Source organism: Pan paniscus, chromosome 21, assembly GCF_029289425.2.
Source record: "Pan paniscus chromosome 21, NHGRI_mPanPan1-v2.0_pri, whole genome shotgun sequence".
In the NCBI taxonomy this organism is placed as follows: Eukaryota; Metazoa; Chordata; class Mammalia; order Primates; family Hominidae; genus Pan; species Pan paniscus.
In genome coordinates this window covers 53,238,515-53,262,669 of record NC_073270.2, presented here as the reverse complement: position 1 = coordinate 53,262,669, position 24,155 = coordinate 53,238,515, and the positions used below count along the sequence as shown (strand labels likewise).

General features: G+C 43.9%; 1 protein-coding gene across 15 annotated transcripts in view; it reads right to left on the bottom strand.

Annotated features, from left to right (window-relative positions):
* Window positions 1–21,867, bottom strand: part of NCOA3 (nuclear receptor coactivator 3) — a 154,979-nt gene extending 133,112 nt beyond the window's left edge. For 3 of the 15 annotated variants that reach the window (XM_063601204.1, XM_063601206.1, XM_063601207.1), the window contains exon 1: window positions 21,084–21,864. The gene's annotated coding sequence lies outside the window, so the exon portion shown is untranslated. Of the gene's footprint in view, window positions 1–21,083 lie in introns of all 15 variants that reach the window. The other 12 variants (XM_008951443.4, XM_008951444.5, XM_003826020.6 and 9 more) reach the window with 7 other exon arrangements.
* Window positions 21,868–24,155: the final 2,288 nt, after the last annotated feature.

The following is a 24,155-nucleotide window of genomic DNA, read 5'->3' as shown; positions in this document are numbered from 1 at the left end:
CCCAGGCTGGAGTGCAGTGGTGCAATCTCGGCTCACTGCAAGCTCCGCCTCCCGGGTTCACGCCATTCTCCTGCCTCAGCCTAACGAGTAGCTGGGACTACAGGTGCCCGCCACTATGCCTGGCTAATTTTTGGTATTTTTAGTAGAGACGGGGTTTCACTGTGTTAGCCAGGATGGTCTCGATCTTCTGACCTCGTGATCCGCCCACCTCGGCCTCCCAAAGTGCTGGGATTACAGGGGTGAGCCACCGCGCCCGGCTCGTTTTTTTTTTTTAAAGCATCTCTGGCAAAGTTTCTCGTAAAGCCTCAGCTCTTAGAGCCAGGCCAACAACCTTTGATATGCAAATGCAGGCCATTAGAAAATGGGTCCACCCAAACATGGAGATTGCCTCAGCCTTCTTGCCCTTTCCCCACAAGTTCCTGGCAACATGGCCTCCCCCACATATCCCCACGTGTGTAGAACATCATAGCGCCCCTGCATTTGCATATTAAAAGGCCAGGGTGGGAGGGTCAGCTTTTTCACGGGCTACGTGAATGATTTGTTGAGTCAAACCAATCCCGAGCCCTATGCAAATCAAACACTGCCTCCTCCAGCCGCTGCATATATACCTGGCTGGTATCTGTGGCAGGTGGGGACTTTCCTCTTCTGGTTTTGGAGCTCCCCCTCCTTCTGTCTCTGTATGGGGGAGCTTCTTCCGTCTTCTCCCTTTCTTCTTGCCTATTAAACTCTCTCCTTAAAACCACAAAAAAAAAAAAAAAAAAAAGGGCCGGGCGCTGTGGCTCACGCCTGTAATCCCAGCACTCCCAGCACTTTGCCGACGCGGGCAGATCACGAGGTCACGAGATCGAGACCATCCTGGCTAACATGGTGAAACCCCGTCTCTACTAAAAATACAAAAAATTAGCCGGGCGTGGTGGCGGGCACCTGTAGTCCCGGCTATTCCGGAGGCTGAGGCAGGAGAATGGCGTGAACCAGTGAGGCGGAGCTTGCAGTGAACCAAGATCGCTCCACTGCACTCCAGCCTAGGAGACAGCAAGACTCCGTCTCAAAAAAAAAAAAAAAAAAAAAAGATCTGTACAATGGTAACTACAAAACACTGCTAACGTGCTAACGGAAACTAAATAAAACCTAAATAAATGAAAAGATATACAATGTGTTCATGGAAGCAAAGGCACAATACTGTTAAGATGTTGATTCTCTCCAAATTGATCAACCGATTCAATGCAATCACAATCAAAATCTCAACAGAAATTTCACAGAAATAAGCTGATTCTAGCAATTATATGGAAATGCAAAGGACCTAGAATAGCCAAAACAACTTGAAAAGGAATAAAGTTAGAAGAATTACTCTATCTGATTTCAAGACCTCCATAATCTATATGGTATGGTGCCTGAGTGTTGGATATGAGTTCTAAATTTCTCTTCAAAGAATATGTCAGTATGTTCAATTCTTTGCCTTCTACTTTTAAACTTAACTTCCCTGTAGAGCAACCTTTTTTGATTACCTGTTCCACTCTGACTTATTCTGATTACCTGCTCCACCCTGACTCATTGTTCACCTTGACTCATTCCTGTTTCCTGCTCTGCCACAGCCATTTTTCCCACCAAACCACTCACCCCAACACTTTCTTTAAATTAGCCAATCGGAATTAGCTTAGCCTGTGCAGTCTAACCCTAGCCAATAGGGGAACGACACAGCAGCAGAGGCCACGTGCGTCAGGAATAAGAACCCCTTCTCCTCCCTTGTCCAGGTGTGCGCTCACCATTGCTCCATCTGTGAAGGTGCACCCTTCTATAAAAGTAAATTGCCTTGCTGAGAAAAAAAAAAAGAAAATCTTATATTCGAATGCTATTTCTTTTGTGGCACCGAAACTTTATACAAATTTGGGGGCTTGCCTGTGATTACATTCCCCTCCGGGGGCGGTCTCTGGTTCTCCCTTGTGAGGAGGTGCACCCCGCCCCCTTGTGGCGGCCTCAGGGGTGACAAATCAGGACCCACGCAGTGCGAGGAATAAGCTGAGCTCTCAGCAAGGCGGAAAGAAACTGGCCAGCAACCTAGGTAAAAGATCCTCACATACTGCGGCGACGACTCTGTGCACACACCAAGGAAGGAGAAGCCGTGGGAGCCGATAGAGTACTTCCTTGGTGGTCAAATTCTGGAGGGCTAAATGTGTATGTTTGTGAATGATCACAAACAACCGTACTTGCGGTGTTGTTCGTGTAGATGATGACAAGTCCTACTGCTGGACAGAGTGAGTGGGTACCCTCTGCGTTCCGTAGCTACCTCATATGGCTTAGGGCAGATCCTGCCGTGGGATTTATACCGGCACGCCAACGCTAAGAGAGGCCTAATTCTCCCTCGGGGGAGCAGCCAGAGAGGACAACACAAGTTCAGTGAGCGCAAAGGACCTTCAGAGGGGGAAAGGGAGGAAACAGGTCAGCCTTCCAGGGCAGCAAGGCAAGACACTCCCTAGTTTGAGGGGTTGAGCCTTCCAGGGCAGGCAAGGCAAGACAAGACATCCCTAGTTTGAGGGGTTGAGCCTTCCAGGGCAGGCAAGGCAAGACATCCCTGGTTTGAGAGGTTGAGTCTTCCAGGACAGCCAAGACAAGACACCACTGGTTTGAGGGGTTGAGCCTTCCGCAAATTTCAGGGGGTTGAACCTCACACAAACCTCCGGTAGTAAGGAAAATATTCAGAACTCCCCTTTCCTTTCTTCTCAGGGGAAGAAAGAGTAGCTCCACTCCTGCCGGTTCCTCCCTTGGGGAAGGGCAAGGAGAGGGGAGAACAGCGGCATAAGTGGCTGGCAGAGGCAGGGAAAGACCAGCAGAGGAAAGAGAGAGAGGCAGAGAGACAAAGAGGGAGTCAAAGAGAGAAAGAGAGAGACAGAGTCAGAGAGAGAGAGAAGTAGTAAAGAGAAAACAGTGTACCCTATTCCTTTAAAAGCCAGGGTAAATTTAAATTTAAAACCTCTAATTGATAATTGAAGGTCTTCTCTCTGACCCTGTAACACTCCAATACCACCTTGTTGTCACTGTAAACAAGGGTGTAGCCCGAAAGCACTGAGGCCACTGACAACCTGTAGCCTTCCTTTTTTTTTTTTTTTTTTTTGGCCAGGCACAGTTGCTCACACCTGTAATCCCAGCACATTGGGAGGCTGAAGCCGGCGGATCACAAGGTCAGGAGTTCGAGAACAGCCTGACCAACATGGTGAAACCCCGGTTCTACTAAAAATACAAATATTAGCCAGGCGTGGTGGTGGGCATCTATAGTCCCAGCTACTCGGGAGGCTGAGGCAGGAGAATCTCTTGAACCTGGGAGGCAGAGGTTGCAGTGAGCAAGATTGTGCCATTGCACTCCAGCTTGAGCAACACAGCGAGACTCTCTCAAAAAAAAAAAATTTTCTGTGGAGACAAGAGTTTTGCCACATTGCCCAAGCTGGTCTTGAACTCCTGGTCTCAAGCAATCCTCCCAAGTGGGCCTCACAAAGTGCTAGAATTACAGGTGTGTGCCACCATGCCTGGCTCCAAATTTCTTAACCTGATATTCAGTTCTTAATCACCGTCTTTTTATCAGTCTTTCAGACTAATTTCCCTTGGTTTCAGACATACTGTTTTTTCTCCGTCTTCTCCCTTGTTTCTCCACTGCTTTCTAGTCTAGTTGTTGGGCCCATCTCAGGTACCATCTCATGTAGGTAAATTACCAGAACACCAAAACTAAAAATATCATTTTTTTTTTTTTTTTTGAGACGGAGTCTCGCTCTGTCACCCAGGCTGGAGTACAATGGTGCAGTCTTGACTCACTGTAGTCTCGGCCTCCCAGGTTCAAGCAATTCTCCGGCCTCAGCCTCCTGAGTAACTGGGACTACAGGCACACGCCACCACGCCTGGCTTTTCGTATTTTTAGTAGAGACAGCATTTCACCATGTTAGCCAGGGTGGTCTTGATCTCCTGACCTCAAGTGATCCACCCGCCTCGGCCTCCCAAAGTGCTGAGATTACAGGCATGACCCACCGTGCCCGGCTTTTTCTTTTTTTTTTTTTTGAGATGGAGTCTTGCTCTGTCACCCAGTGTGGAGTACAGTGGCACAATCTCGGCTCACTGCAACCTCCACTTCCCAGGTTCAAGCGATTCTCCTGCCTCAGCCTCCTGAGTAGCTGGGATTACAGGTGCCCGTCACCACGCCCGCCTAATTTTTGTATTTTTAGTAGAGATAAGGTTTCACCATGTTGGCCAGGTTGGTTGCAAACTCCTGACCTCAAGTGATCCACCCACCTCGGCCTCACAAAGTGCTGGAGTTACAGGCGTGAGCCACCGCACCAGTCATTTCTTAGATGAATCTTAATTGTTCATGTGCATGTGAGTCAGTACTTCTTGATTGGTAGCGTGGATTCAAATTGTCTATTTCTTGAAGGTAAGGAGTAATCCTTTTATAAGCTTTAAAAATCCTCTATTGGCCAGGCATGGTGGCTCACCCCTGTAATCCCAGCATTTTGGGAGGCCGAGGCGGGTAGATCACCTGAGGTCAGGAGTTCGAGACCAGCCTGACCAACATGGTGAAACCCCATCTCTACTAAAAATACAAAAGTAGCCAGGCGTAGCGGTGCATGCCTGTAATCCCAGCTACTCGGGAGGCTGAGGCAGGAGAATCTCTTGAAAATCCGGGAGGTGGAGGTTGCAGTGAGCCGAGATCATGCCATTGCACTGCAGCCTGGGCAGGCAACAAGAGCGAAACTCTGTCTCAAAAAAAAAAAAAAACAGAAAAAGAAAATCCTCTATTATTTTTTTCAATTATGTTTCTTTTTTTTCCCCCCAATTTAATTTATTTATTTTGAGGCAGGGTCTCCCTCTGTTTCTCAGGCTGGAGTACAGTGGTGAAATCATGGCTCATTGCAGCCTGGAACTCCTAGACTTAAGCGATCCTCCCACCTCAGTCTCCTGAGTGGCTGGGATTACAGGTGCGCACCACCATGCCCAGCTAATTTTTTTTTTTTTTGGCAGAGACGGGGTCTCCCTATGTTGCCCAGACTTGTAATGAACTCCTGGACTCAAGCAATTCTCCCACCTCGACCTCCCAGAGTATTAGGATTACAGGTGTGAGCCATCATGGCTGGCCTGGATGTGAAAGTTTTTAGAATTCAACTCTCGAGTCAGTTTTTCTACCTGGAAATGGAGTTAAAATTAAATATTCCTAGGGATTTGCTTGGGACCTGTGTCTCCCTCACAGAGTTGTCCCAGGAAAATCATATCAGCCTTAGAGTACATTCCATGTTTTCTAAATTGCCCTAGGACTGGACGATCCTTCTTTACATCATTTAAATGTTTTTATTCAGTACCACTGTTTTTCAAAGAATTGTGCTAAGTAATGTGACTGTTAGAATCCCTTTGTGATCTAGGAGTTTATAATCTAGTTGAAAAATAAATGTAATTGGCCAGGCGTGGTGGCTCACGCCTGTAATCTCAGCACTTTGGGAGGCCGAGGCAGGCAGATCACCTGAGGTTCGGAGTTCGAGAACAGCCTGGCCAACATGGCAAAAAACCGTCTCTACTAAAAATACAAAAATTAGCCAGGTGTAGTAGCGAGCACCTGTAATCCCAGCTACTAGGGAGGCCGAGGCAGGAGAATCGCTTGAACCCGGAAGGCAGAGGTTATAGTGAGCCAAGATCGTACCACTGCCCTCCAGCCTGGGCGACAGAGCAAGACTCCTTCTCAAAAAAAAAAAAAGAAAAAAGAAAAAAAGAAGAAGAAAATGTAATTGCATCAACATAAGCAGGTGGTTCACAAGTTCAGAGGAAGAAAAGTCCTTTTCAACTGGGATTATTAGCGAATACTTGAAGAAGATGGAATAGATCTAAAGGGAATTAACTGCTGCTTCAGTTTCTTCTCTTTCTCATCTCTTTTTACTCTGTACTGTTTCGTTATAGTAAAAAATATTATAAGGTAATTTTTTGGGGGAGGAGACGGAGTCTCGCTGTCACCCAGGCTGGAGTGCAGTGGTGCTATCTCAGCTCATGGCAACCTCCACCTCCAAGGTTCAAGCAATTCTCCTGCCTCAGCCTCCCGAGTAGCTGGGATTACTGGCATGTGCCACCATGCCTGGCTAATTTTTGTATTTTTAGTAGAGATGAGGTTTCACCATGCTGGCTGGTCTCAAACTCCTAACTTCAAGTGATTCATCCATCTAGGCCTCTCAAAGTGCTGGGATTATAGATGTGAGTCACTGCACCCAGCAAATTTTTTTTTTTTTTTTTTTTAAGACAGGGTCTCACTCTCGCCCAGGCTACAGGGCAGTGGCGTGATCTTGGCTCAATCTCTGCCTCCTCAGTTCAAGCAATTTTCCCACCTCAGCCTCCCGAGCAGCTTGGACTACAGGTGTGTGCCACCATGCCTGGCTAATTTTATTTTTGTACTTTTTTGTAGAGACAGGGTTTTACCATGTTGGCCAGGCTGGTCTTGAACTCCTGACCTCAAATGATATGCCTGCCTCGGCCTCCCAAAGTGCTGGGATTACAGGCTTGAGCCACTGCACCCAGCCTGCTTGACTGCTTGGAACCTTTGTTTTTTATTGTCTAAAATTCGAAACTAAACTTCACATGGAGCTCCCAAAGATTTTCATAATCTGACTATTAATTTTCATTTCAACCACCATCTTTCTAATTCTATGTGTGTATCTTATTTATATGTCAGTTGCTTGATAGTCTAGACCCTTGCTCTGTCTTCTACCCTCTTATTCCAATAAAATTCTCTTCCCTGTGTCCTGATCTATATTTCAGTTCCTATTCCTGGGTAGAAAAGATAAAAGCTGCCATTTATTTTTTAACACTTTATTTTGTTAGAGCCGTTTTAGGTTCACAGCAATATTGAACAGAAGATACAGAGATTTGCCATATACCTCCTGCCCAAACCCATGTGTAGCCTCCCCTATCACCATCCCCCCACCATCTTGATACATTTGTACCTACACTGAGGCATCATTATCATCCAGAGTGTGTAGTTCACATTAGAGTTTACTCCTGGTATCATGCATTTTATGAGTTTGGAACAATTTATAACAACATGTATCTACCATTATAGTATCTATCATACAGAGTAGTTTCACTACCCTGAGTACTGTGCTCTGTCTACTCATTCTTTCCTCCCCACTAACTCCTGGCAACCACTGATCTTTCTAGTGTTTCCAAAATTTTGCCTTTTCTAAGACGTCACATAGTTAGAATCACACAGTATGTGGCCTTTCCAAATTGGCTTCTTTCACTAAGTGAAAACTTAAAGTTTTCTTCACATCTCTTCATGAATTGATAGCACATTTCTTTTTAGTACTGAATAATATGCCATTGTCTGGATGTACCACAGAAAAGCTACCACTTATTGATTGATGATAATATTGGTATTAAGGCTGAGGGCAGTGGCTCACGCCTGTAATCCTAACACATTGGGAAGCTGAGGTAGGCGGACCACTTGAGGCCAGAAGTTCAAGACCAGCCAACATAGTGAAATCCCGTCTCTACTAAAAAATAAAAAATTAGCTGGGAGTGGTGGTGCATGCCTCTAGTCCCAGCTACTCAGTACGCTGAGGCATAAGAATCGCTTAAACCCAGAAGGCAGACTGCAGTGAGCCGAGATCACGCCACTGTACCCCAGCCTGGGTGACAGAGTGACCCAGTGACCTGTCTTAAAAAAAAGAAAAAAAAAAAAAGAAAGAAAGAAAAAGCTCGGGTGTGGTGGCTCATGCCTGTATTTCCAGCACTTTGGACTTTGGGAGGCCGAGGGGGGTGGATCACGACATCAGGAGTTCGAGACTAACACAGTGAAACCCCATCTCTACTAAAAATACCAAAATTAACCAGGCATGGTGGTGTGCGCCTGTAGTCCCAGCTACTGGGGAGGCCGAGGCAGGAGAATTGTTTGAACTCAGGAGGCGGAGGTTGTGGTGAGCGGAGATCGTGCCACTGCACTCCAGGTGGGCAACAGAGCGAGACTCCATCTCAAAAAAAAAAATTAAAAGAAATATATATATATATAGCTATTAAAAGTTACTATTTGTGTGTCTGTCCCTGGGCAGTGTTAAATGCTTAATATACATTATATCATTCATAGTCCCGGTTTTTCAAACCTCTTTTGCTGTAGAATTTTTTTTTTTAACACAAATGAAATCTTATACAAAACACTATTTAAAATACAAGAGGCTGGGTGTGGTGGCTCATGCCTGTAATCCCAGCACTCTGGGAGGCTGAGGCAAGTGCATCACCTAAAGTCACGAGTTCAAGACCAGCCTGGCCAACATGGCAAAATTCTGTCTCTGCTAAAAATACAAAAATTAGCCAGGCATAGTGGCAGGTACCTGTAATCCCAGCTACTCTGGAGGCGGAGGTTGCAGTGAGCTGAGATTGCACCACTGCTCTTTAGCCTGGGTGACAGAGCAAGACTCTGTCTCAAAAAAAAAAAAAAAAAGCAAAAAACAAAACAAAACAAACAAACAAAAAAACAGCACACCTGTGATCCCAGCACTTTGGGAGGCCGAGGTGGGCCAGATCACTTGAGGGCAGGAATTTGAGACCAGCCAGGCCAACATAGTGAAACCCCATCTCTACCAAAAATACAAAAAAAAAATTAGGTGGGCATGATGGCACATGCCTATAATCCCAGCTACTCCAGAGGCTGAGACATGAGAATCGCTTGAACCTGGGAGGCGGAGATTTCAATGAGTCAAGATTGTACCACTGCACTGCAGCCTGGGCAACAGAGACCGTCTCAAAAAAAAAAAAAAAAAAAAGATTTGTTACAAGTTTATTTTTGAAATTTATACTGTTTTTTCAGTTATAAAAGTAGTGAGAATGAGACTGTTATAATATGTAGAAAATTTGAAATTGGGTTATGAAGAACTGTTATGGACCTAAATCCATCTCTGCCTCTACTTTATTTCTATATTAAGAAAATGTTGATAAATTAAAAAAAAAAAAGAAATTCAAAAAACTAAAAGTAAAAAAAAAAATCTTCTGATACTAGAAAAAAAAAAAAGAAAATGTTGACTTAAAGAGAGTTGCAAATGGTCTCAGTTAAGAAAATACTTTTTGAAATAAATTACAGGTACATATCAGATCAATTTAAAAGTTATCAGAGGGTATACAGTGGCCGTCCTTTCTTAGCTGCCTCCTTCCCTGCCCTGGAACCATTGTTACCCTAGTCTAGGTACATATACATGCATATAGTTTAAAGTTTTTAAGTTTAAGCATTTCTCCTATATTTTTGGCAAACTTTAAATTGATGTATAATATATTTATGGAAGGGCACAACTACAGCTTGCTAAATTGTTATAAAATGAACACACCTAAGTAACTGGCACTCAAGAGCCCTGTTTTGCACTGTACATACTTTAAAAATGATCTTGAGGAAGGATTCATATCAGTTTGATTTACAGTTGCTTATAATTTTTTTTTTTTTTTTTTTTTTCAGACAGAGTCTTGCTCCGTCGGGCTGGAGTGTAGTGGCGCGATCTTGGCTCACTGCAACCTTTGCCTCCTGGATTCAAGTGAGTCTCATGTTTCAGCCTCCTGAGTAGCTGGGATTATAGGTGTGTGTCACCACGCCCAGCTAATTTTTGTATTTTTAGTAGAAACCGCATTTTGCCATGTTGGCCAGGCTGGTCTCAAACTCCTGGCCTTGAATGATCTGCTTGCCTCAGCCTCCCAAAGTGCTGAGGTTACAGGCTTGAGCCACCTCGCCCGGCTAATAGTTGCTTAGAAATTTCTAATAATTACACTGCATTCCATTGTATGGTTATATCATGATTTATTCAGTTTCATATTATTTCAAACAAAACTGGAAGTAAATATCCTCATATGTATTTGATGGTAAGTAAGCAGCTTCTCTGCGTATTTGTGTATAGGGTAGTGTGTGGACCTAAGCTTGTGTTTCTCTTGGGGGGAACCCAGAAGTAGAATGGCTGGGTTATATGCTAAGTGTATAATATTTACAAGTTTATTTTATTTTTTTTAATTTTTTTGAGACAGAGTCTTGCTCTGTTTCCCCAGCTGGAGTGCAGTGGTGGGATCTCAGCTCACTGCAACCTCTGCCTTCTGGGCTCTTCTCATGCCTCAGCTATTCTCATGCCTCGGCCTCCTGGGGTTACAGGCACACGCCATCACATCTGGCTAATTTTTTGTATTTTTAGTAGAGACCAGGTTTTGCCATGTTGGCCAGGCTGGTCTCAAACTCCTGATCTCAAGTGATCCCCCACCTCAGCCTTCCAAAGTGCTGGGATTACAGGCTTGAGCCACTGCACCCAGCCAATATTTACAAATTTAAAGAAACTGCCCACTGTTTCTCAAAGTGATTGTACCATTTCACATTTCTCCTAGCCATGTATCCACGTATGATACAGTTCTAGTTGTTCCACATCCTTACCAACAAATGGTATGGTCAGTCTTTTTAATGTTACCCCTCATAGTGGGTGTATAGTGGTATCTCGTTGTAGTTTTCAGTTTCCCTAATGGCTGATGTTGAGCATCTTTTTTCGTACTTACTTGCCACTGGGGTACCTTTTTTCTGTGAAGTCTCTGTATATATCTTTTGTGTTTTTTGTTTTTTTTTTTTTAGCGAGACAGAGTCTCACTCTGTTGCCACGTTCGAGTGCAGTGGCGCTATGTCGGCACACTGCAACCTTCGCCTCCCGGGTTCAAGCAATTCTCCTGCCTCAACCTCCCGAGTAGCTGGGACTACAGGCATGTGCCACCATGCCCGGCTAATTTTTTATTTTCAGTAGAGACGGGGTCTCACCATGTTGGCCAGGATGGTCTCGATCTCTTGACCTCACGATCCGCCCGCCTCAGCCTCCCAAAGTGCTGGGATTATAGGTGTGAGCCACGGGGTCCAGTCTCTTTTGCCTATTTTTAAGTTGGATTGTTTTTATCTTATTGAGATGTAAATTAGTTATTTTTTCTAGAAGAAAACCTTTTTTTGTTTATATTTTGTTTTTTGTAAAAATTATTTTATTATTTCCTATTTTTTTTTCATAGGATGGGGTCTCACTATATTGCCCAGCCTAGTCTTTAACTTCCAGCTTTAAGCAGTCCTCCTGCCTCAGCCTCTCAAAGTATTGATATTATGGGCATGAGCCCCTGCACCCAGCCTGATTTTTTTTAATTTGTATAAATTTATGGGGTACAAGTGTAATTTTGTTACATGCATAGATTGCCTAGTGGTGAAGCCAGGACTTTTAGGGCATCATTTACTCAAATCACATACATTGTACCCATTAAGTAATCTCTCATCATCCCCCTCCTCACCCTTCCTAGTCTCTTGTCTATTATTCCACACAATATGTCCATGTGTAGCATAGTTCCCACTTATTTTATTTTGGAGACGGGCAGATCATGATGCCAGGAGTTCAAGATCAGCCTGGCCAACAAGGTGAAACCCCGTCTCTACTAAAAATACAAAAATTAGCTGGGTCCACGTGGTAGTGCTGCCTGTAACCCCAGCTACTCGGGTGGCTGAGGCAGGAGATTCACTTGAACCGGGGAGGCGGAGGTTGCGGTGATCTGAGATAGCACCAGTGCATTCTAGCCTGGGTGACAGAGCAAGACCCTGTCTCAAAAAAAAAAGAAAGATACATATCTCAGCTATATATCTATACAGCCAAGAGCACGCCACTTCACTCCAGCCTGGGTGACAAAGAGAGACTCTGTCTCAAAAAAAAAAAAAAAAAAAATTAGGCATGGTGGTGGACACGTGTAGTCCCAGCTACTTGGGAGGCAGAGGCAGGAAAATCGCTTGAGCCCTGGTGGTCAAGGCTGCAGTGAACCATGATCATGCCACTGCACTCTGGCCTGGGCAACACAGTGAGACCCCCATCTCAAAAAAAAAAAAAAAAAAGAAAGAAAGAAAAAAATGTTTAAATCTTATTCTTCAACATGCTGTACCCTGATGGCCTGGATCAGTAGTAGTCCCTTGCCTCCTCTGAACTTCTCTACAATCTCTATAGGCAAAACCGACTTATCACTGATTGCCTTGTACTGAAGTGATATGAGTACCTGATTGTGCACACTTGGAGGTCACAAACTTTGTTAACTCTCACAGTTCCTTAAATAGTAAAGGCATAATAATCACTGATTAAGTATGTCTGTGCATGGAAGAGTAGGCAACAACAACCAAGCAGCAGCAAATTAAAGATGATTGAAGTTTAAGGCCTCAAGACTTAGAACAGTGGTATGAAAACTAAGTTTAAGAAAACTCACTATACTGGGCACGATGGCTCACGTCTGTAATCCCAGCACTTTGGGAGACCAAGGCAGAAGGATCACTTGATCCCAAGAGTTCAAGACCAGCCAAAGACACACCTTCTACACAAAACTTAAAAACATCAGCCAGGAGTGGTGACATGTGCCTGTAGTCACAGCTACTGGGAGGCTGCGCTGGGAGGACCGCTTGAGCCCAGTAGGTCAAGGCTGCAGTGAACTGTGATGGTGACACTACACTCCATCCTAGATGACAGAGCAAGACCCTCTCCAAAAATTGAATTAATTTTTAAAAGTCACATGTGGATGACTATATTGTGATTTGGGGGAAAGAAAAGGGAAACTGAAGGTTACTGGGCAAGTTCATGCTTACAGGTTTGCCAAATCTTAGAACCCATACACTCAAGGCTTCTACCATTCTAGATATGATCGTGTACTTTTTTTTTTTTTTTTTTTGAGATGGAGTCTTGCTCTGTCACCCAGGCTGGAGTGCAGTGGCGCGATCTCGGCTCACGGCAACCTCTACCTCCAGGGTTCAAGCGATTCTCCTGCCTCAGCCTCCTGAGTAGCTGGGATTACAGGCACCCGCCACCGTGCCCAGCTAATTTTTTTATATTTTTAGTAGAGACGGAGTTTCACCATCTTGGCCAGGATGGTCTCCAATTCCTGACTTCGTGATCCACTCATCTTGGCCTCCCAAAGTGCTGGGATTACAGGCGTGAACCACCACACCTGGCCATGACTGTGTACTTTTAAAGTCGCTTTCTGGATTCCATTTTATTGATTCCTGATGAAAGTAGTTTTAAACTTAATATGGTAACAGTCCTGTCTTATTATATGACAAAGATATCACTGACCCTCCAGTGATGCAAGATGTGCAGAGTTATTTTTCTCACTGGTGGAGTTTCTTCACTGGTAGATTTTCCTATATGTAGTCAACTACTGTTCCAACTGCGGTGAAGACAACTACCTCAATTGAGATTAACACATTGTCATAAAACACAAGTACCACCAAGCAAGTAAAAGGAAACAGATGAGCTGGGATGGAACACAGAGTGTGTAGTAGACTAAAGGGACAATTTGATAAAGAGTACTGAGTAACTCTTATAACATTTTCAAATAAAATTGCCAAATTTTTTTAATAGAGATGGGGGGGTCTTGCTATGTTGCCCAGGCTGGTCTTGAACTCCTAGGCTCAAGCATGTCTCTGGCCTCAGCCTCCCAAATTGCCGGGATTACAGGCAGGAGCCACTGCACTCAGCCCAAAAATTGCCAAATTTCAATCTGGAAACAAACTCAAGCTGATATAGCTACTCCACAAGATGACTTAAATAATCCATTTCAACGACAGCAATTTCACTGAGAGTAAAGAAAGTAACACTTGCTTTTCTTACACGAGAAGGAGGGGACTGAAAATCCCTCTCTCTCACACACACACACTTTTACCCAGTTATAGCATATACTGTGATGAAGTCAGGCGATTAAAGTCCCTTTTGAGACAGGGTCTCACTCTGTCACTCAGGCTGGTGTGCAATGGCACAATCACAGCTCATTGCACCCTCAACCTCCTGGGCTCAAGTCATCCTCCCAGCTCAGTCTCACATGCGGCTGGGACCACAGGCGCACATCACCATGCCCGGCTAATTTTTTTTTCCTATTTTTTATAGAGACAGGATCTTACTTTGTTGCCCAGGCTGGTCTCAAATTCCTGGGCTCAAGTGATCCTCCTCTCAAAGTGCTGGGATTACAGGTGTGAGCCATGGGACCCAGCCTCTAAATTCTTTATAAGTCAGCACTGAAAGCTGCATCTAACTTCACACAGTTATCTGGTATAAAGAGCTTAATTCAGTTATGTTCGATCAACAAAATTTAAGTAAAAGAGCATTGTACATATCTACATAATGCCTTAAGTTTATAGAATTGTATAAAATAAGGAACCTTGGAAAACCATACAGAGCACCCTTTGTTTTAAAATTTTAAAAACTGGCCTAGAGAGATTGATTTGTCCAAAGCTTATAGCACATGCTTACAAATTATTCTGAACTCTGCCCTAGGTAAGTCTTCTTTTCAAAGTAACAAGCTAACAAAATATATTGATCAGGTACCAAAAAGGAAAAAAAGGTTTTCACATGTAGATTTCTTTTTAATCAAAGTTCTGTTTTGAAACTGAACATATGATCATGCTGCTCTTTCCACCAACAGCAATTAACTTTCATTTATAAAAATGTCAGTTTAGGACATTTCTATTATGATACACATTTTCTTTCAAAGTAAAATAATATGGCTTTAGATTTCATTTAAACAGAAGGGCAAAGAATATTTACTCCAAAAGTGCCCCCTTTTTTGTTAAAACCCTTTCTTCCCCTCCCCATGCTTTCTCTTCTTTTGTACTAAAGTTCTCAAATGCATGAGATGGAGGAACAATACCACAATACAACTGCAGGCTTCCTGCCTACTAGTCAGTCATTATTCTTCAGTCTTGAGAATTTTCAAAACACTGCTTGGGTTGCTTTGAAATTCCTTCTTTCAGATTTTCCCTCCTTCATGGAACATCTATTTAAAACAATGACTTCAAAAATGTCTTGCTGCACCCAATCCAAATTCTCTAAACAAACTAAAAATGCTAGCCTTAGATATGAAGGTGGGATGTAAATGCCTGAAGCTTGGCAAACACCAATCTAATAAAAGTACAGGACAGAAAGAAGTATATTTCTGGCCAAGCATAAGAACAGTCTTTTTCTTATATGTATATAAATTAAGCTTGTTTCTGAAAATTTTCATATTTATATGGATAGTATCACGAAGTTAAAAACTACATCATTACTATCCCTTTTTTTTTTTAACAATACAATTTATAGACCTAAAAATCTCAACCTACATTGATAGCTGAGGAGAAAGGGGGTAAGTCAATTATTACTGACTTAAATTTCACACTAAAATGATGTATATTCATTTATTTTTTAAAAGTTGTTGGCCAGGCGTGGTGGCTCACACCTGTAATTCCAGCACTTTGGGAGGCCGACGCGGGCAGATCACCTGAGGCTGGGAATTCGAGACCAGCCTGACCCACATGGAGAAACCGCCATCTCTACTAAAAATACAAAATTAGCCAGGTGTAGTGGCACATGCCTGTAATCCTAGCTACTCAGGAGGCTGAGGCAGGAGAATCACTTGAACCTGGGAGGCAAAGGTTACAGTGAGCCGAGATCGTGCCATTGCACTCCAGCCTGGGCAACAAGAGTGAAACTCCATCTCAAAACAACAACAACAACAAAAAGTTGTTGGGTGCTCTAAGGATCAGGGTTAAATTTAAAAATATATATACATGTTGTTGGGGACAGAAAAAATTAACAGCTCCAGTCACCTGCAAACCTGGGGAATTTCCCATTCTTCTGACCACACTTAGATGGTGGTAGTACTTACTAACAAACTAATTAGGTTGTCGACATAAACCAAGAGCTACTCAAAACATGGTGTGGAGGGGTGATATACATGCTCTGCCACTGCCCAGCTCAACATGCTTTCTTTTCTTTTTAAAGGTAAAAGCATTAAAGATGGAAGGTTCATGAACAACTTGTCAAATTGTTACAATAAATGGAAATTTTTCCAAAATCTCTAACACCTCTAACAAAAAGACTGTTTTAAACAATATTTAATAAAGTCTAATCCCAGTACAACAAAATAATTTGGCCAGTCCCCTGGAGTTCGTTATAATGGGATTTAACCTGTACACTCAACATTCAATTAACCATAAGGCTTATCCTAATTGAGGATTATGCTGACTTCTGCAGTCCTTTCCCATCTATCCATCTACCACTCCAACTCAGCTGCCATAGCCACCAAAGCAAAGCCCCAGGAAGCAGATTATCCATTACTGTGTGATACCCAGGCCAAGATTCCCTTTTCATCATTATGTGGCTAATCAATAGTTAAATTCTGTAATCTAGTCACCCTGGTTTCCAAAAAGTGAAGCTGCATAACCCTCACTCATAGCCTCTAACCAAGGAAATTAAACATTTCAACAGAATACCTTTTCATAGGAATAACAGATGAAAAATGTCACACCCTTTCCTAGAACATATCAATAAAAAAAATTAACAGAAAATTTTTAAAAAAAGACACAGATGTTCCTAACAAAAATATTTAAAAAGCCAAACAAAAAAGACACTAGTCCATTTGCTCTTGGAATATTACTTTAAATGGGTAAAACCTGTTTGCCAGTCAGGTCCGACTCCTTTCCTTTGCCTTTAGGCCACAAAGTTTACTACACAGTTAGTTAAATAAACCCTATTACTGCCCCCCACTGTAAACTGACCTAGGCTGGCAGTACCTACCAAACTGAGTTAATGCTAACAAAGTTTGGTACTGGCAGTATGCAGCCTAAGAAGATTATCCAGTTTGTGGATAAATCGGCCTTCTACACACCACAGGTCTCCCATCCTACTCCTGCTGTGTATTTTCTGGCCATTTTCCTGTTCATTTAAAAACTCTCTACCAGAAGGTAGGAAAGGGAAAGGCAATTAAATTCAATTCCATAATTTGTTAGGGGGCTGAAAATAAAGTTAGCCTCTGGATAAATTGCATCTTTAACCTAAAATAATCTTCTCCCAGAAACCCTCTCAGAAAAATGATAGACAAAATGAATTTACCTAGTAAAAACATGACCAAACTCATGGAATATGCCTCATTACCACAAAGCCCCTCCTCCACCTTAATTCTGAAGTGTTTATTTTGTAACCCCTCCCCAACCCCAAGAAGCACTCATAAAATGGGAGAAAATAGGCCGGGAGCGGTGGCTCACGCCTGTAACCCCAGCACTTTGGAAGGCCAAAGCAGGAGGATCACTTGAGGTCAGGAGTTCGAGACCAGCCTGGCCAACACGATGAAACCCCGTCTCTACTAAAAATACAAAAATTAGCCGGGCATGGTGGTGAGCGCCGGTAGTCCCAGCTACTCGGGCAGGGGCTGAGGCACGAGAATCGCTTGAACCTGGGAGGCAGAGGTTGCAGTGAGCCGAGATCATGCTACTGCACTCCAGCCTGAGCAACAGAGTGAGACTCTGTCTCAAAAAAAAAAAAAAAAAAAAAAGGAGAAAATGCCTACATTTTACTGCAGCACTCAATCTCAAAGCTATTCCTGAGAATCCAAACCAATATAGTGCACTTGTTTTTCAATTTTTTGAAGTATGAGAAAAAAATAAGAAAAAGTTAACATACATTTCCAATACTAATTTTCTGCTCTCAGAGCTTTAACCGCTCAGTAATGCAAAAAACAAATATTTATACCAAGGATATGAACCAAACTGCTACAGGTAATCTCTTCAATCATGATCAACAAGTCTTGTTTTTTTTCTAATCCTAGATAGCTTTACAGGGTAACAACTGTATTAAATTGTGACAAATTTGCTGTTGTAGACCAAAAGTCACTGGCGGCTAATATGCATTCTAAACTTGCAACAAATTAAAAGTTTTCAAAAGTACTCTACCTCCTCTGGCCAAAGTGTGAAATTATATAGTTTTTTAAAATGCAGGCTGGCGTGATGGCTCACACCTGTAATCCCAGCACTTTGGGAGGCCAAGGCAGGTGGATTACCTGAGGTTGGGAGTTCGAGACCAGCCTGGCCAACATGGTAAACCTTGTCTCTACTAAAAATACAAAAATAGCGGGGCGTGGTGGTGCGCACCTGTAATCCCAGCTACTTGGGAGGCTGACACAGGAGAATTGCTTGAACCCAGGAGGCAGAGGTTGCAGTGAGCCAAGATCACGCCACTGCACTCCAGCCTGGGCAACAGAGCAAATCTCCATCTCAAAAAAAAAAAAAAAGAAAGAAAAGAAAAAAAAAACCGCCCCTGCCCGCAAAAAAAAAAAAAAAACAAAAACAAAAACCCAAAGCCATTTATTTTAACCATCAATTTGGGATAGGACAATAGCAGAGTTTTTAAATCTTACCCTATTGTCCAAACTAAAATTTATTTTTTAATTTTCTTTTAAAGACTTTTCAATTACAGTACTCCAAGTTAAAATGAATTATTCCAGAATCACACTGCTAATGCACAAGACAGAATTTTTTTTTTTTTTTTGAAACAGAGTCTCATTCTGTCGCCCAGGCTGGAGAGCAGTGGTGCAATCTCAGCTCACTGCAACCTCCGCCTCCCGGGTTCAAGCCATTCTTCTGCCTCAACCTACTGAGTAGCTGGGACTACAGGTGCTCGCCACCACGCCCGGCTAATTTTTTGTATTTTTAGTAGTGAAGGGGTTTCACCATCTTTGCCAGGCTGTTCTCAAACTCCTGACCTCGTGATCCACCAGCCTTGGCTTCCCAAAGTGCTGGGATTACAGGCCTGAGCCACTGCAGCCCGGCAGGAAGAACTGAATTCGTTAAAAAAAAAAAAAAAAGACACACTTAGCTTTTATCTTTAATGTAATGTCCCTGCAAGAAAGCTTATTTCAAAAGACCAGTCAAGAAGACATTAGTAAGCAACCATTTTTAAACTACTTTTTATTTGCATATCCCCTAGAAAAAGGGTCCCAGGTACAACAGTACTTCACTCCTTACTGAATTCTATTTTATTTGCTCGGGAGGTGCGTGGCACTTTTTAGAAATAATTTTTATACAGAGAAGGAAATGCACAGCATAATCATTTTCAAAATAGTTAAATTATTTAATATAATCTTTAATAACCTAGCTCTAATATCACTGAATTTCCTTAGCAAATTGTTAGTGTTGGCAAGCTGTTCAAACAACCATTCTAAAATATAAAAATAAAAATCTCGCTATTGATGCTTAAGTTGTACATTTTCAAAGCCTTTGTAATTAAATATCTTATGGCAGAAATATTTCCTATAACTGCTCTAGAAATATTACAGCCTCCCGCTTAGTCCACAATCCCCATCTTCTATATGCCAAAAGCTGGTATATGCCTCTTATTTCAAATGCTGATTGGACAATTAAGTCATTTCCATCTATACATAAAATGCCCCTATAATTTAGGATCACAGGCAATTTAGATTTCTGCTCATTGCAGAACCTGAAGCAACCTCTAGTGACAGGAGCTATAGTGTTCAATATCATTTTACATGTTACAAGCAGAGGCTTCATTGTACATACAAACAATGAACCCTGGCAGAGTTCTTCATCCTAAAGCCTCACAGATTGTTATTTAACGGTATTAATAGATAAGGTGACATAAGCAGTAAGTTCAGAAGAGCTTTTTCCAATAGCTATCAACATTTTTTTTAAGAGAGCAAAAACAGTATTCCCACATTTTCTGTTTCTTCTGTTCATTTTATTTCCCTGCTTTTGGTATCCAACAGAAGTGGTTTCAAATGAAAATCTTGAAATAATTATTCCAAAGACCAAGGATATTCTAAAAACCAGTAACAGTCTTTGCCTCTGAGAAGGGGAAACTGTAGGGTTTGGCGTGAAAGAGAGATTCACTTTTCAATGTGTTTGTACCTTTCCAATTGGATATCATTCGGTAGAACCATATTCTAAATGAGCATACATTTAAAATATTTTCAAGAACAAACAATTCACAAACTTACAGGTTTCCATTAACATTTTCGTTTGTGCAGCATTCGCTGAAGACCTAGGATTTTTATTCCTCCAATCACCTTCTCAACAACCTGCTGCAACAAATACTGAAGCTTTTTTGCAGCCAGGGATCAGTTAGGTGGATCCGAGGCCAGGCATTTAAATCAAAGAGATGCAGCAATCTTACTCAATACTACCACCACTCTCACGCATCTCATTCAACTCCATTTAAAACCACTGCAGCAAGACAGCTGGTACTCTCCTTCCTGTTTCTTTACCGTACAGGCTTAATAACAAAAACAGGTTGGTTTTGAAGCCCTGCTCAAATACTGCAAAAAGGAAGTCTTCGCATTCGGGAGGGGGAAAAAAGTTTCGACTTCGAGAGAATCTCATAGCTTCCGTGTCATTCCATTTGGGAATCCCAGATCCTGCTAGTGAGGTAGATGCTCGCTCTCTCGGTTAACTTTTCCACCCTAGATGCCCTCAAACTGCTTAGGAAGCAACTAAGTCTCCCAACGACCCATGGCTAGTTTTGTTAAGGCAGGTACAAGACAAGCAGTTTATTTAAACCGTGACGAACTGGGTCGATGTTCATAAAATGAGAGATAGGGAGAGCAAAAAAAAAAAAAAAAGTAGTAATAAAGACAGCCAAACCCCAAATTTAATCAACCAACTTCCCACTTCCCATTTCCCAGCCTTCACACCAGAGGTAGTAAAACGCCTTTTTACCGAGAAAACTAAGAACCTACCCGAGCCCAACATGAAAATTCCGCGGACAATTCGTGTTAAAATATTTTTTAAATGCCCAAGTGAGGAGGAAACACAGCAACCAAATCTCACCCGGCTGGGAGGCTGGGGTGGGGGGGGTCCCCGCGGCTTTTCCCTCCCGTGCGTCCCAGTAGCTGCTAAGGAGCCGGGGCAGCAGGAGGAGGACGCGGGGAGCTTTCAAAAGGGCTGGGGGAGGCAAGAGGAAGAAAAAACTTTAGGGACAGAAGGGGAAAGTGGGCCCCTGCAGTCCCCCCGCAAACTCCTCGGGGGACCCCTCCGCGCGGGGACCCTCTCGGATCCCCAAGCGGACTGCCACCCAGCTTCGTCTCAGCTCCGACCGCCGCGGGCCGCCCCCCGGGCTGAGGGGAAGCGGCGCGGCCCCGACACCCCGAAACTACCTCAGCGCGTCCCCCGGCCGGCGCGCCCCTCAGTGCCTTGGCAGATCTGAAGCCGCTGGCTCTCGCAGCCTGGGGAACTCGCCCCTCTTCCCTCCGCCTCGCACTCCACCCCCTCGCCCGCCACCGCCTCCTCCTTTATCTCCACTCACCTCCCGCCGCCATTTTCCTCGCAGCTCAGCTTTAAATCGGAAACTCGCCGCTCAGCCCGCAGCCGCCGCCGCCGCCGCCGCCACCGACTAAGCCGCAGCCGCCGCCGTCGCTGTGGAGCGGCTGAGGCAGCAGCAGCTGAAGTCGCCGCACGGGGGGCCACTGGGATATGTAGTCCCGAGGCCACGCCCAGCACTACCGGTCCCAGGGGGCCTTGCGCGGCCGGCCTAGGGTTCCAGCGCCCCCCACCCTGGCTTCCGCGGCGGAGGGCGTGGCGACGTGGGCTCGTGCGGCCGCTTTCGCCCAGCATCAACTGGGAGCTCCCTCGGGATCCGGAGAACCGGAATGCAGTCCTAGCCCTGCCCTTAATTTTTTTCATATTTGCCTTCGTCCAGTAATACCTAACATTTGTGGAGCGTTTCTGGTATGCCAAGCACGGATCCTCAAAACAAGCATCCGGTAGGGACCATGATCATCCTCATTTTTCAGATGAGCGAACTGAGGCACAAGGTCGGAAGCCACGAGGCTGTTCCTTAGCTGCTAAAGTCACTGGGTGAAATGTTGTTGGGCAGCAGTATATTCAGGGTATATTTAGTCCCGAAGTATCATCCCACAGCGTATTTATGACTTACAATAAAGAACAGCTTGCTTTACAATGGGTGCCCCTTACCAAGTGATCGAACTTAGCACCACCAATAATGGGTCAGGACTGTTGTTGTGTGTCTCCTAATATGATGCAGTGGGGAAAGCATATTGCTACCTCTGTCGCATTCTTGCCACATACACACACACAAAAAGCTTACCTGAAAAAATAAACGAATTCAGAATGTGGGACATTCTACACAACATCTAGCCTGGAGTCTTTTAAAATATGACAGCATGAAAGAGGTGAAAACCAAAAGCAATAGGTGAGACTTGATTGGATTCAGGATGTTTATTTATGTAAAAAGAATTTGGGGGGCAATTTCAATGTGGACTGTATGTTAGATAATATTGAGTCAGTATTAGATGTGTTGAGTGTAAATAAAATAAAATAATCTGACCACTTACCACCTCCACGGTCAGCACCTCATTTCCCACCTGGAGCACTGCAACAGCCTCCTCAGTGTTCTGCCTGCTTCCACTCTTTCCCCTTACAGTCTATACTCAACACAGCAGCCAGAGGGATCCTGGTAAGAACCAAGTCAGTCTATGTCCCTCCTGCAAAATTCTTGCAGTAACCTGCAAAGCCCCATACAGCCCGTCTCTTGCCCTCCCCTTCCCTCTCTAAACTCATCACCTTCTTCTCTTCCACTCACTTCTGTAACTCGGCTACAATGGACTCGGCCTCTCCAACGTGCTTAGCACACTCTGGCCTTAAAGATCGTGCACTTGCTATTTCCTCTGCCTAGAACAGTATTTTCCCAGAAAATTCAAATAACCCATTCCCTAATCTCCCCATGGTCATTGTCCAAATGTCACTTATTCAGTGAGGCTTTCCCTAACTGCTCTATTTTAACTTCCTGCCCACTCTGATCCCAGCTTTCCCTACTCCTATTCCTTTCTTCATTTATTTTCAGAGCATGAATTATCATTAAAATCAAGATATATTTCTGTTTACTTATGTTATTTAAAATATCTCATTTTGGCTGGGCGCGGTGACTCACGCCTGTAATCCCAGCACTTTGGGAGGCCAAGGCAGGCAGATCACCTGAGGTCGGGAGTTCAAGACCAGCCTGACCAATATGGAGAAACCCCGTCACTACTAAAAATACATAATTAGCTGGGCATGGTAGCACATGCCTGTAATCCCAGCTACTCAGGAGGCTGAGGCAGGAGAATCACTTGAACCTGGGGGCAGAGGTTGCGGTGAGCCGAGATGGCACCATTGCACTCCAACCTGGGCAACAAGAGTGAAACTCCGTCTCAAAAAAAAAAAGTAAAAATTAAAAAATTAAATATCTCATTTCTGGGCCGGGCACGGTGGCTCACACCTGTAATCCCAACACTTTGGGAGGCCGAGGTGGGCGGATCACCTGAGGTCAGAAGTTCCAGACCAGCCTGCCCAACATGGCGAAACCCCGTCTCTACTAAAAATACAAAAGATTAGCTGGGCATGGTGGCAGGCGCCTATAATCCTGGCTACTCGGGAGGCTGAGGCAGGAGAATCACTTGAACCCGGGAGGCAGAGGTTGCAGTGAGCCGAGATCACGCCACTGCACTCCAGCCTGGGCCACAAGAGCAAAACTCTGTCTCAAAAATATATATATATATATATTTCCACCAGGGCACAGTGGCTCAGGCCTGTAATCCCAACACTTTGGAAGGCCGAGAGATTGCTTGAGCCCAGGAGTTCAAGACCAGCCTTGGCAACAAAGCAGATACCCAGTCTCTACAAAAAATTTTAAAATTAGCTTGGTGTGGTGGCACCTGCTTGTATTCCCAACTACTCAGGAGGCTGAGGTGGGAGGATTGCCTGAGTAGGGGAGGTCAAGCCTGTAGTGAGCCATGCTTGCACCACTGCACTCCAGCCTGGGCGACAGAGTAAGACTCCATTTCAAATATATATATATATATATAAAATAAAAATAATAAAATAAAATACTGCGTTAGATGCTGAGAACCCAGAGATGAAATGCTCACACGTGTATGGCCTTTCACCTCAGCAACTTCACCTGTCTCCTAGCTACTCTCCTTTCTTCTCTCCCACTGGTCCTCTACAAGGCACTCCCAATACAGTACCCAGAGGGATCCTTGAAAAATCATGTATTAAATCATGTTACTTCCAACCTAGGCCGGGTACGGTGGCTCACACCTGTAATTCCAGCACTTTGGGAGGGCAAAGCAGGCAGATCACTTGAGGTCAGGGTTTTGAGGCCAGCCTGACCAATATAGTGAAACCCTGTCTCTACTAAAAATACAAAATTAGCTGGGCATGGTGGCACACACCTGTAGTCCTAGCAACTTGGGAGGCTGAAGCAGGAGAATCTCTTGAACCCAGGAGGCAGAGGTTGCAGTGAGCCAAGATCGTGCCACTGCACTCCAGCCAGGGCAACAAGAGCGTAACTCCATCTCAAAAACAAAACAAAACAAAA